Raw genomic sequence first — 13,662 nt, 5'->3', positions numbered from 1 at the left:
TTCAAGAATGAGTTTGGGATTGATCAGAACATTTCATTCCAACACAGTATTTCATTAAGCATTTTAACATACTATATGCTGCTATGCAATACAAAAATCAAAACAAAAGCAATTATTTCAAATGAATATATACATTTCTTTCCAAAAGAATCTGAATTTTCTGCAGTCAAATCCAGTATGAGTCAGTATCTATCCTAGGTTACAGAGTATAAATATGTTAAAGTGCTCCTGAAAGCTTTTTGAGTGGTTCAATATTGACAGTTTTGCTTAATTCTGATGTTCCATTGAAATGACTCTCTTAAATTAAATCGGTATGTACTAGAACACTGAAAGCAGACTTTGTTCCATATCTTTTTGCTTAAATAGGTGTTAAGGATCTACCTTCAGATTTCTAGCCTCTCAAAATCTAAGGTGAGACAGTCATCCTAACCTTCCATTTCTACGAGCACAGTGAAATATACAGTTCTACAAATAGATTCTAAACTAGAAAGATTCTAAAAAGACTGCCTAAAGTAGGTTAAGAAAACTGCATATTGCAAGTGCTTAGACAGTGTAGACACATGTTTAAAAGGAAACTTCTACAGGCAAATTCCATATCAAGGATATGATTTGTATGAGCTGTTTTCCTGTAGCAGATTTGGTATTATCCTATATGAGTCTCTTAGCCATGTGACCATGAGTCTAATCTTTTATTTTTGATACTGAATGGTGTATATGCGAAACATGATGACGTTCCAAACCGACAGAAGTGGATAGGGCGATATTGTATATTTTTCACTGTTTTGTCTCTGTGTAAATAAGCTATTGGTTCTATCAGTGAAAAAAAAAATAAACAGTACTTAAAAAAATAAAACTTGAGAATTCCAAATAACTTTTATAAGTGATTATTATGCTGCTGTTAATTTTGTATTATTTTATGTTTAAATGTGTTAAATTCCAGGTTGCTGTGTATTAACATCTGAGAAATACTATGCATAGGATAAGAATCATCTTATTTTTGATTATTAACTCATTTACACAACAAATTCTAAATTAGAGGGACTAAATGATCCTTCTATAATAAACGTAAGTCTAAGAATGCATTATAGTTCTTTTTCAGCATCTTTAGTCAGTGATTGTTTTTCCTGTCCTTGGAGGAGTTATGTGGAATTACAAGTGGCATGAGAAGAGACTGTCTTCTGTACACATGCTTCTAAGTACCTGGAGATGTTTAAGCTGGTACTGTGTGCATTATTTGAGGCAATTCCATCATACCCAGAAAGAGCTTTACTGAATGCATTTTGTGTAAACCTGAAGCGTTGCATTGATTTTTAAATAACTGGGTGAATTCTGCCTACATATTCAGCACTGTACCAGATACTGTAGGGGGATGAAATCTTAAAACTCTATCCAAGTGTATTACAGGCCAAGTGATATTACTCTAATCATCTATTTTTTAATCTGACAGCGATTACAGATATGCCAGACATGTCATTATAATTTGAACCAAAAATCTTTCTAGGATTTCTGCCCATCGTTTCTTCAACTGATGGTCTATCTATACTTGAGGGAGTATTTAAAAAATGTGATTCTTCTATACAAGCACTTAATCCTAGTCGGTCCAGTCCAAGTAAACAGCTGGTGTTTATAAAGAGTCATAGCTACCACATGGAGGGGATTTCCTCTGAAGTGCACATAAACGTCATGAGTGGGTATCTCATAATGATTGACTCTACAGCATATGGAGGAGTATCTAGCAGAATCTAGCGAATGATTGTTTTGTTCTATAACTTCAAGTCCAATTCCAAAAACATTATAGAAAGTGTTTCTCGCAGACTTGCACAAAATTTAACCCAGATACGATGAGACAACGAGCCAATACAAGTGCCTCATTGATTCAAAACTACTATCACATACTAGCACTTTGTCCTTGATTGCTGCTGCTAAGAGGTGCTAACCAATTTGATATAGACAGATCTACTTCTGGGACTGTTGCAGTAGAGCTGTAGGCAGCTAGTAAAGCTGTTGTAAGGCTTTCAACAACTTCTCAACTTGTCAATAGGAATCTGCAAATATAGAGTCCTCCAACTGCATTTATGCAATTAATAAAACCCACGCTCTCTTTATTTATAACACATACAAGGCCTTGGAGTTCACAGGAACTGAGGTGTATTTCTTCAATGCAGTGTAGAGTCTGTGTTATCACTATAATAAGACTTATTAGCATTATTGCAAGTTTGCCTAAAAACCCCATGATTTGGTAATTTTCATAAATTCTGACCTATTCTTTCCAACGGAAAAATACTGACTTGTTAGAGAAAGTTATGCTTTGGAAATGAACAGCATTAGCATCCCTCTTCTATTCCAGGAGACTTGGCCTTTCCTCTAGCAGTATGGCTGATAAAACTTTTCATCAGACTAGAAAAGAAATAACCATCACAAAAGCTGATGCAGGATGATAGAGTACACTCTTGGGAAACTGAAGGGTAAATGGTGACTATAGTCAGGAGGCTGCCTTGAATTATAAGTGCATGCTGACTCCTGCATGACAGCTGAAAAGCAAAGGAGAAAATTCTGCAGAGCTGAGAAAATGCTTTATTTAGCTCTCTTAGCCTACCAGAAGTACGTCTGAACACCTATTTTGAAAAACGAGCATGATGTTTCATATACGCACAGAGTTACACCACAATAGGCATTTACAACATTTGCTTTCTATGATGTTTTTTGTTACAATTAACATACACATATATATGTAACTGCTCTAGCCTTGAAAAAGCAGTCTACTGTGACTGTAGCAGGATTGCAGCAAGGAAAATGGTGGAAGGTGAACAGATGGACTATATGCTCCAAGAACAGTATTTACCTGCTCAGCATCTCCACTAACTGCCTCCTTGTCTGGTCTTCTTGGCTACCAGGCTCCATTTTGCTGCTTTAAGTCATTTCTCTACCAGCATCGTGGCTACTGCGGTGTTTTCCTTCATGGTCTTTTTGTCCTTTCCTTTCTCCTTTTACTCTCTTCCATCTCTTACTTCAGAAAGACATTGAATTAGTGAGCCACCTTCCTACATTCTTACAGTTTTTCAGTAATTCTATTAGCATTTCCTCTTATGCTGTTGCTTTTTTCAAAACAAAATAAAATATTGAACAATGGTTAACATCACTGCTTTCCAGGATCCAGCCACTAAGGTAGTAATCTACAATACTACACTTCCACAGCAATAAAGACTTAAGAAAATCCTACAATAATTCCCATCTTCTGCAGAACCCCTCCCCCTTTTCTTTTTTTTTTTTCTTTCTTTCTTTTTCTTTTTTTCTTTTTTTTTTTAAGGCTGGACATACAGTGCTTTCTATCTCTCTTCCCATATGCTTTAAAACTGTGCTGTGGAACCTCCCTACCTCAGACAGATTATCATTAGCAGGTGACTGCCTGATTGTTTGCAATACAGGATACAATTGATTACAGATGTGCTGTTCTTCATTTCAAATTAGGAAAATGCAAGGCTGTCATAGGTCATGGGGGCTATATTTGAATTAAAAAATAATTAAGATGTGGCATAGAATTAAAATTAGTTTTCCTTTTGAGGCTGGTTTAATTCACCATTTACAGAATTCTTAATATTGAAGGATTAGCCATGCAGTGAAACAGTAAAAGAAAAAAGTATCTCTCCAGGAAGACTAAGGGAGATATGGCAAGAAATATTAGCAAAGACTGAACAGGGGGATTAGGAGGATTATAGTTCCCTTCACCCTTTTTCTCCCTCTGTTGGCCCTGACCAATGTGCTACTGCATATTATGACACAACTGAGAAAACCCTCCTTCTAGGACTGGGTCTGTGTTTGCCAAGAGCGTGCATTACTATCACGCAACACAATGCTGATGTTCTGGATTGCTGGAAGGCATAGCCACGTGTTTAGGAAAGGGAGATAGAGGTAAGCAGTTCCTACAGCTCTAATAGAATGCTTTTTGCATCTAAAATATATTATTTCATGCACCTTGTGGCAGCCTTTTGGTTTGTAGTACCATTACTGCTGTTTTTCAATGAGTTTTAGCACCTTAGGAACTGATAATATTGGTAACTTGTAAATTTCTCCATGTGATGTGTCACCAATATGAAGTTTTCATGCTGCTGAAATTTTTTTAGTACACTGAAGAAACACAGATGGAGTTCCTGTTGATAAAAATAGCCTTTCTAAATTTTATGTTAATAAAAATGTACCTTGCTAAGATTTAACTGATTCAGAAGAATTTTTTAAATAAGTTAAAGCAATTAACTGAACTAATTTCCAAAATAATTAAAAACAAGCATGCACCAGACATGAACCACAGTATCTATAGCACTTGATAAACACATTGCTATGCTAAGGCAGTCTTTTTTTAGCCCTGCTTGCTAAGAAAATGAGATCCATGCAACCATGCTCTGTGCACGTGCGTGTATGTGTGTAAATGTCTATCCTCCCCAATAACCTTTGAAGCCATTGGCCAAATGTTGACCCAGTTTTTACCAGGGCTCAGAAGTAACTAATTTTCTTTAAGTTTTAGGAAAATTAGGGTAAGGTGTAAAGACTTCCCTAAACAACTTATGCCCCCCAGAGAGAAAGGCCTCAGGGTGAGCTCTTTGGTTTGCCACTAGTCTGCATGTGGCTTTCAACCAAACAGTCCTCACATAGCTCAGAAACAACTGTATCTTTCTCAGGTAGTATTTAGGTAAGAAAAGAGGTTCTGATAATGTGGGAAGATGCAGGAGGTAGGGATGCATAGGAAGGTATGACACAAATTCCAAAGAAACTGCTGCTTATGGAAATGCTTGGTTGCTTTTAAGTTTCTTGCAGGCACCTTACTTTTGCTATGGCACTGCACAGTAACCCAACTGAGACCTTGCTTCTCTGCTGCCAAGGTACTGTTCTCAAATATGCCATATTTTCTTTATCTGATGGCTAGGATTTGTTTCCCCTTCTTCCTGGACTCTGATAAGACCTATGATCTTAGCTCAGGTGAGGAAGTATGGCACAGGTCTAGCTAAAGTAATATGTTTGCTAGCTATGCTGATATCAGAAGCGTCAGATAGAGAAAGGCAAAATGTGGCCAACCCCTAGCATTCGAACAGGAAGCTCATGTCAGGCTTTGGTGATGTCCATGTGCCCTATTCCCTACAGGTCATACCAATAAGTAGATTGGATGCTTAGGACAGTAAAGTGGTTGGAAGGGTGAGAAAGAAAGACAGGAAGGCAAATGCAGAATTGCTAGAAAATTTGGAGCACAGCTGCAACCAAACTTATGTTTTGCAAATTACATGCAATTTACTCTTCATTCCCACAAGAATAAATTCTCCACAGGAATTTCTAGTTATAGCAATGTAAGTTGAACTTCAGTTGTAGAATGGAGCATTATCATGTGCATCTCATATATACAAGCCCGTAACTTTCTAAATTAGCATCTGCTTTAACTTGAGGCATGAAATTGCTATGCAAGCCAATTAAGGGTACAAGGTGATAGTAGGAAGTGATGTGACAGTGCACAATTCCCCTACTCAGAAGCAAAAACTTGGAAGCATGAATGTTAAGAAGCACCCTTTGTTAGGGAAATGGGACAACTCCATTTTCTTGTGCAGATCTGACATGACCTAATCTCTCAATAGTTCTGTGCATTTTGAATGCAGCAGCAATAGTAGGCTCAAAAGCCTAGATAAGTATGCACCAGTGAAGACCCATCCTCACTGCCAGCTCCAATTCCAATAAAAAGTGATGCTTAAGCCTTGTCTGAAACTTGCCAACCTGACTTTATTCACTTTGGAATTGCTGACTATCATACTGCATGAATTTAGCCACAAGCCAGGTCCTTTTGTTCATAAAGAGAAAACAGCTTCTGATTTACTGCAGCTCTGTTTAAAATAAGCTAGAGCTTGTCTCACCAGCCCCAGAGGAAAACCTCCTTCAGTATTAGAGAGAGACTGAATGTCCACTGAGAGCTTCATTGACTCTCCTCTAACCACCAAATGCAGAGTTACCTTTAGCTCATAATACTCTTTCAGATGCAAGCTCCTTTTCTCAGAAAGCAAAGCCTCTCAGAATATCAACTGGACTATATCTAGATCACCTGCTTCCTCTTCTTCTTGTGTTATTATTAAAATGTTTTCTTAGTGTTACATAAAGTAGCACATTTCATCATGTAGCCTCTATACCCTCTTGAATGAGAGACTGTGGATATGCTTATTCCTTGTGCGTATAAAGGAGGAGACTCTAGAAGCCTCCTCCTCCACCATGTGAACCACACCCCAGCAAATTGTCCTAAATTTGCAGAGCCACAAAAGACTACCACAACCATCTAATCTAAGTCATGTGTGACATGAGCCATAAAACTACCCTAACTTAATTTCTAATTGAATGACAGCATGCACTTTAGAAAAAGCAGACTTAAAAAAAAAAAAAGAATGTTAACAGAGAATCCTCTGTCCTCTTCACCCACTGTTATCCACCCAGAAAGATTTGATCCTTGGCGTACAAATTCATTCTAACTTGGTACACTGAAACTTCTCGTTAGCTGGAATAAAAGGGTTTTAGTACTTAACCTCCTCTATTTTCCATTTGCTGTGCTACTGCTGACTAGACCTTGCCCCTGTAACAAATTCTATGCAGGTACCGCTATTCATAGGGAAAAAAATAGAGGCTGTAGCTTTGTGCATTCCTGTTATATACTCTGCGATGAAAATATTTCTCTAAATAGTTGCACATTTCACGATTATATGTATATACACACATATATCAAAATCCATGTGTAATCACTGATTATGAGGAAATTAGTATCACTGCAAATTACACTATGTCAATGAAAGTTGCAAAGACACTTATGGAAGCTGAAAGCAGCAAATAAACCATATACCAGCATATCTTGGCAAAATCTTAGATTAAATATAAATTGTACGTAGAAGTTATAATTTAAATGTCAAGTGTAATTAATTTTATTTATAACTAACTGTTAGCTGCTGCTAAAATAACTGTCTACATTTAGCAGATGCCATACATCAGATGCTATTTGAATATCCTATCTTCCCAACCATGAAGAATGTTGTGTTGAAGCATATATAGCAGACTTCTGTCCCTTTTAAAGTAATTTTCTGTCCCTTTTAAAGTAATTAGGTTCAGCAGTGATTTCACTACTGCCATTAGTTCTTCAGGTATCTCTCATTTAAACTCAAAGAGAACAGTGGAATGACAGCTAGTGATCTCCTGTTTAATACCACTTAGCATTTGATCCAAAATCAGTTAAAATCCAGTAAAGTAACTGCTGGGTCATATTTAATTTACTCTGGAATGAGTTACACCACACAGTAAGTAAGTAAGAGTATGGTCTACTCATGTGTCTAGTCTTTAGTTTATGACTGTGGAACTGATTTCAAAGTCAGTCAAGGAAATGCAACCAGCTTAAAAGAATTTCTTTCATACAAGCAAATACTATCATAAGCAGGAAATAGAATAATAATTGGAACAGTAATAAATAGCAAATTTGAGCAGTACATTCAGAGTAACAGATTATAAAAGGTCATAAAAGGTATGAGTCTGAGCAAATATACAACATAGGCCACAGAATTTCACCTAATAATTTCCACAGTTTGATTAATACATAGTGTCTTAATCCTGTAACAAAAATAGCTAAAAATGGGGTTTAGCACACTGAATTTTAACATTTTGTTTCATCCTTCTAATTTAAAACATTTATTAACTGAAAAACTTATCCTAGGATGGAGGCCACATAGGAATTACCTTGTAGGTAGAAGAACAGGACACCTAAGCTCGCAGTGTAATACTTGAAGGAACTTGTTTCATGGGAGTATATACATACCCATACGGAAATAGGAATCTTCATAAACTGAATGGATACTTTACATGTGTAAATATGACCTTAGACACAGTTACCAATTTGCAAATATATTGTATATGCCTAACATGCAAATACTGGTTTCTTACCTTCAGCAGGTGTATACAGTTTTTATGACACCATATGAGTAGTCATCTTCCAAAACTACTGGAAAGCTCTACACAGATTTGATGTCCATGAGAGTAGGTCTAGCTACACGATGTACATGAAATTAGATCCAGCCACATTATGTCCAAATTCATGACTGTATTTCCTTTCCTGGTTTTTCATCTCCAGTGACACTGTTGATGAAGACTTTCACTGAAAAATGTCAGGTCAAAAGAGTTGATTACAATTTTTTGGTAACTGGAAACTTAAGTGAAATTCCAAAATTAAAAAATAAATAATTTCCATTGTTATTTTATCAGCTCTACTAAACAAGTATTCTTTGAAAAGACCAATATATAGGTTTTTGTTACTTATATTACAGCTATATCTAGAAATAGATACCCTATTTGGATTTTACACTCAGATTGTTCTATGAAGCATGAATATCAATTTCTACAATTAATGCAGAATATGAGCCTGCTAAACAATATTCATATTACAGTTATTTTGTTGATTTTTAGAGGACATGTATATCATTTAATTTACGTGGACACCTGTTAGCTATGACACAAATATCCTTTATTTAAATACAAGATTTACTTGGGAGGGTTATATTAAGTCATTGCAACTAATAACTACCAAGTGAGAAATCAGGTTACTGAAATGAATGTAAGTGATATATACCTATAATCCCAACAGTGTGATCAGCTGTTTGTTTAACAGTGTCAGGGTAGCATGAAAAATTGCTCTAGCCTGAAGTGAAAGACAGTCTTCCAAGCATTCAAGGCTGGGATCATCCCACACAGATTACATAATGGGTCTCAGAGGAAGTTCTGTAGGTAGTATGAGTGTATTCACATTTTCCTGTTTGTTCATTCTTATAAAACTTTTCTCCTTTCTCCAGCTCCCATAAAAGCCTCTCTACAAACATCCAAAGGATACCTAAACAGCTGCAAAACTACAAAGATGTTCATCTCTGTGCAAATTTTTGTCCATCAACAAAGTCAGTTACATGAAGCACAAACCTAAGGGCATTCATTAATGAGAATCTTTTTGGAAGTGGCCTGTAATTAACTAAGCAGAGAAAATTATTATGTGTGAAATACTGTCAAATTCCCAAAGGGAAAATGTTTGTCCTTCCTAAATCATTTTTTGTCTTTTATTATGGAAAATATGTAATAAATCCCAGATCAGCTTCTGAAAAAGAGGATTTTTTAACGTCACTTAAAAAATAATACAATTGCTCAAAAGGTCTATAAATGGAGTCTCTCAATACATATAGGCTCAGGAGAGAATCCACACTGGCTTTATGTGCATATTTCAATAAATAAATTATAAGTATAGACAAGCATAAATAGACAGGTCTCTCTCATATTTAAATATATGCAAAAATATAGAATGGAAATTAAAGAACTGTGAATTAAGACTGACAATCTCTAGACTAGTTCATGAATTTTTAGATTTGCCAGTTAATTAAAACATAATACTGACATCTTCAAGTTAGTACTGACCCAAGCCTGTATACATGCCATACGGCACAGCACAGTGCTTTGAGGAAAAAGCAGCACAGCTTTTGGGCAGTGTAGCTGCATTTGACAGTGCTATGTCTGAACTAATAAGCTTGATCTCACAACTGTATTGCTTTTGTTAATATATTTTTGCCAGATACAAGGTGACAGTTATTAAAGGAGTAACAAATTACAGCACACTTCTTTCCACCTCCCCAGCTCTAAATACCTCCCCAGTTCTAAATACACAAACCAGTGAAGTTTTCATTATCTATGTCTATTTTTAAAACACCTACTGCAGGGGGTTCATGTGAAGTGCTAGAACATCAGTCTAAATCTAGCATGTACAACGGGTCTAAGAGTCTAACCACAGTGGCTGTTAAAAGGCAAAATCCTGCCAAGTGGTAAAAAGCTGTTGCATGGCAGTCAATGAATATGTATTTTCTCAGACACATATAGAAATTATAGCAAAGTATTTGGCCACAGGAAAACTTGATGAAATCTGATACACAATTTCATTGTTTTTATCGTACACAACTTCATTTTTGTACTCTCTTATGCCATGTATACTCTTACTGGTATTAGCCTTTACAGATGCACTTTCTCAGCTCTTAGAATTCAAGGGAAAAAAATATTGTCTGCTTTGTTGCCATAACTGTATTTTTAGAAGGTCTGAAAGAACAAAAAGTCAGATAGAGATTTACCAGGCAAAGAGCAGCAGCAAGCAAAGCTTCTGACTCTGTTAGCAAGGCCCAACGTGCAGCCACGAGACTGTGCAATGCCTCCAAACAGACTGCTACTGAATGTTGTTGTTCTTACTTAAAATAGATGTTTTAGAATAATTCATTTCCTGATATACTATATTTTATATCATCCAAGATGAACATTCATTCAGACGAGTATCATATGTTTCCACAGACATGTCAAAAACAACCATTCTAGACCTCAGGAGATAGAAAATAGTCTAAAACTAGAAATATAACAAATAGCCAGTATTTTAAAAATTCAGTGGTAATGTGGAAATAACTAAGGATAAGAACATACACACTGACACAAGTGTATTACACTCAAATGAAAGAATTGAATTTAAAAAAGAAAACAGTAAAATAATTACTCTTTGTTTAAACCAGTAAGCTCTTTACAACATTTAAATTGTATGCCACAGAAATTTTATGTTTTCCAAAGCCAATTCTCAAGAAAACTGTGGCACAAACAGGTTAGAACAAATCTGCCAAGATGTACAAATAAGAAAGGAAAAAAAAATTCACCAATGTTCAAGACTGGGATAGACTGCATAAAGTATGGCCACACTCAGATCAGTGAGTAACAGGATTTGTTGAGAAGGAAAGATTTTGAGCCTCAATGTTCTAACTAATGTAAGATTTCAGACTCAAAGAAATGTTGTGATGAGGCTGAGCATCAAACTGTAATATCAGTTTGTTCCCAAGACAGAAAAAATTTGCTATGTGCACAAAGGGCTCAAAAAAAAAGAGAGAAGGAAAGTACCACACTTTTAACTTACACCATGCAAAGTCAGAGGAAAAGATTTTTTTTCCAGACGCAGGCTGAAGTCAAGTGAGACAAGGGAAAATCTATGCCTCTGTATAATGGTGCTGTTCTACAATTAAAAAGAGAAAGTGAAAAATGAGAAACAACTATAGAAAACCTTTCTAAGCCATTTTACAAGACAGCCAAAAGAAACTAAAAAGAAAGGTATCACGTCCCAATAATTACGTTAATGACAATCCCTATTAATTAGTTCATTAGTTTGTGTGTATATATAAAAATATATATATGTATTTTTTATATATATATTTTTGCATTTTGGATAAAAGACAAGAATAAAGGTACTGACCAAGTAGTATTTTCTTTATGAATTTGAATGCCTCTAAATACATATATTATGACTAAAGATAGAATACTATTTCTATTACAATGAGGATTACATTTTTTTATTTGGGTTTAATTCACCTGAACTGCAGTTTTTATTTTGTAAACACTTATTTGAGAGGACATCATACCATAGGTGAAAAAATTAGTAGTGACAAAGGGCTATGGCAGAGTTTGGAGTTCGACAGAGATCATTTCTCATGTGACAAAGATGTTCTTGAAAACTAATAATAATCTGCAAGTCATTTAACAAAAATACCACTTGAAAACTGTCGAGCTTGTAAAATGGAGGAATTTAAAAACAGGATCACCACTAATCATCCATTCAGAGATTCAATACAAACAAAACTTTCAATGCAAACAAAAGTTCCTAATCCGTACCATGAAAACGGAAGAATCAACAGCAGAGACCTAAAATTAAATATGCAGGCAGCAATTATGGCTGTTCGGTGATTACCTTATGATAACTGTTCTGGGGATGAAGTCAGATTTATCTGATATGAAAGAAAAGAAAATATAAACATGAGGGATGTAAAGAGTTTAAGTTACAAGAAATAAAAATATCAGTATTGAAGTTCTTGCCCTGATTCTGCCCTCCTTTCCACCTCCCCAGCAACACATTTGGCCTGTGATGGAGTTACAGAAGCTACTTAGATAGGAGGAATTAGCCCTGACTCTGTAACTGTCTATTATATAGCTGTGGGAGTACAATGAGAGGAAGAGCTCAAATAGTTGGAGCATTCTGGGTTCCACGTTATGGTGAGCCTATTTTCTTGTCATTCCATCCTGCAACAGAAAGACTGAAAATCCTCCTGTTGCTATTTATTTCTGAAAGTGGATAACACCTTTGGAAAAGTGGAAATAATCTATGCTCAGGTAGAGGACAGAAGCAGAATGCTTCTGAAATAAGGAGTAAAGGTGAAGTTTACATGGTGTTTATATCCGTGATCCACGTAACATCTTCTTTATAAATAACATGACTGAAATACTGGGTTGTTCACTTCATGTGTTTTTTCATACTAATAAGCATTAATGCTAAACAGTTTCAAAATGCTGTAAAAAACCTAATTAATCCTGTGACACATCTGTGAAATAGCTTGCTCTTACTTTACTGATGGAGAAAAGGTAACCTTGTACAAATGACTTGCCCAAGGCTATGCAAATCAGGGACAAATCCAGCCTGAAAACTCATGAGTTCTTAATCATGTATTCAGTCCCTTGGCATATGTCACCACTCTTGTGGTACATATCATATCAGTCCCAAATGCATATGAGTGACGCATACTGTACAAGTAGCCTGTATAAACCAGGGTCTCTGAATAGGGAACACAGTTCAAAGGAGGTCCTCCGTGCCACTGGAATTCACCCAGCATTACATTGCAGGATATGGCTTTGGATCCCACAGTCTTTGCAGTCAGAACTGCATCTATCAAGGACTTCAAGCACCTGTCACTATAAATAAAGTGGCAGTAAACTATGGCTATATCTACACTACTAAGTGCGCCCACAAACATTCCGGTGCTCCAAAGCCAACTGGCATAGAATGACATGCAGCTCCGCAAGGAAACTCTCTTGGGCTCCAAAATCAAGAAGCTGCATACAAACTACCTACTGGGAACAGTCCCCACTGCTGAACAGCTTCTGAAAATTGTCTGGTTGATTGTTTGTAGGTACAGGAGGAAAGGGTCCTATGGACTGGGCTATACGAGATTTAACTGTGTAGACAGCCATACTCCAGCGCTGGGAACGTTCTGTTTCATTTACTAGTACAGACATAGATTGTTTAAGTCCTCCACAGGCAGTATCATGTGATCAGATTTTTTTCCCCATAAATTAAAACAATAAACGAAGAGAGTTTTAAGAGGACATTAACAAATGTGCAACAACGTATTTTTATTAGATACAGAGTCAGTCTGGACCTTTCTACAGATGGGTCAAAGCAACCAAAATACGTTTAAGTTAGAACAACAGAAAATTTGTAAACTATCTGTGCAGTGATATTTCAATATTAGACCAAGGTTAAGGGATACCAGACCCAATAGGCAGCACAGAAATAATCCCGTACACCTTAATTCACAGACTAGCCATCCTGCAAATTATCTCTAGGGCATACACAAATACATTTTTCAGATAATCTAATTTGACATCATCCACAGCAGCTGTAAGCTGTAATGAATGAGTAACTATCCCAGCATCATTTATAGCAGGGTATTCAAAATAAAGATGCATTTGTAAACACACAAGAAGTATTAAGGAAGTGTAGGTTCACTTGTTCGTTCATCTGAATACATTAATGTAAATTAAGCCCCATGAAAGCTTGTGTAA

The 13,662-nt window shown here is 36.1% G+C and overlaps 1 long non-coding RNA gene across 6 annotated transcripts in view; it reads right to left on the bottom strand.

Annotated features, from left to right (window-relative positions):
* Window positions 1-13,662, bottom strand: part of LOC135324393 (uncharacterized) — a 43,232-nt gene that overhangs the window by 27,135 nt on the left and 2,435 nt on the right. For 3 of the 6 annotated variants that reach the window (XR_010385745.1, XR_010385743.1, XR_010385744.1), the window contains exons 3-6: window positions 11,795-11,831; window positions 10,970-11,065; window positions 7,942-8,152; window positions 2,843-3,007 (exon numbers count right to left, since the gene is read on the bottom strand). This is a non-coding gene — a long non-coding RNA (uncharacterized LOC135324393). Of the gene's footprint in view, window positions 1-2,842; window positions 3,096-7,941; window positions 8,153-10,969; window positions 11,066-11,794; window positions 11,832-13,662 lie in introns of all 6 variants that reach the window. The other 3 variants (XR_010385748.1, XR_010385747.1, XR_010385746.1) reach the window with 3 other exon arrangements.

Source organism: Dromaius novaehollandiae, chromosome W (genome assembly GCF_036370855.1).
Source record: "Dromaius novaehollandiae isolate bDroNov1 chromosome W, bDroNov1.hap1, whole genome shotgun sequence".
In the NCBI taxonomy this organism is placed as follows: domain Eukaryota; kingdom Metazoa; phylum Chordata; class Aves; order Casuariiformes; family Dromaiidae; genus Dromaius; species Dromaius novaehollandiae.
The sequence above is the reverse complement of the archived record's forward strand: the minus strand, read 5'-3'. Positions and strand labels throughout refer to the sequence as shown.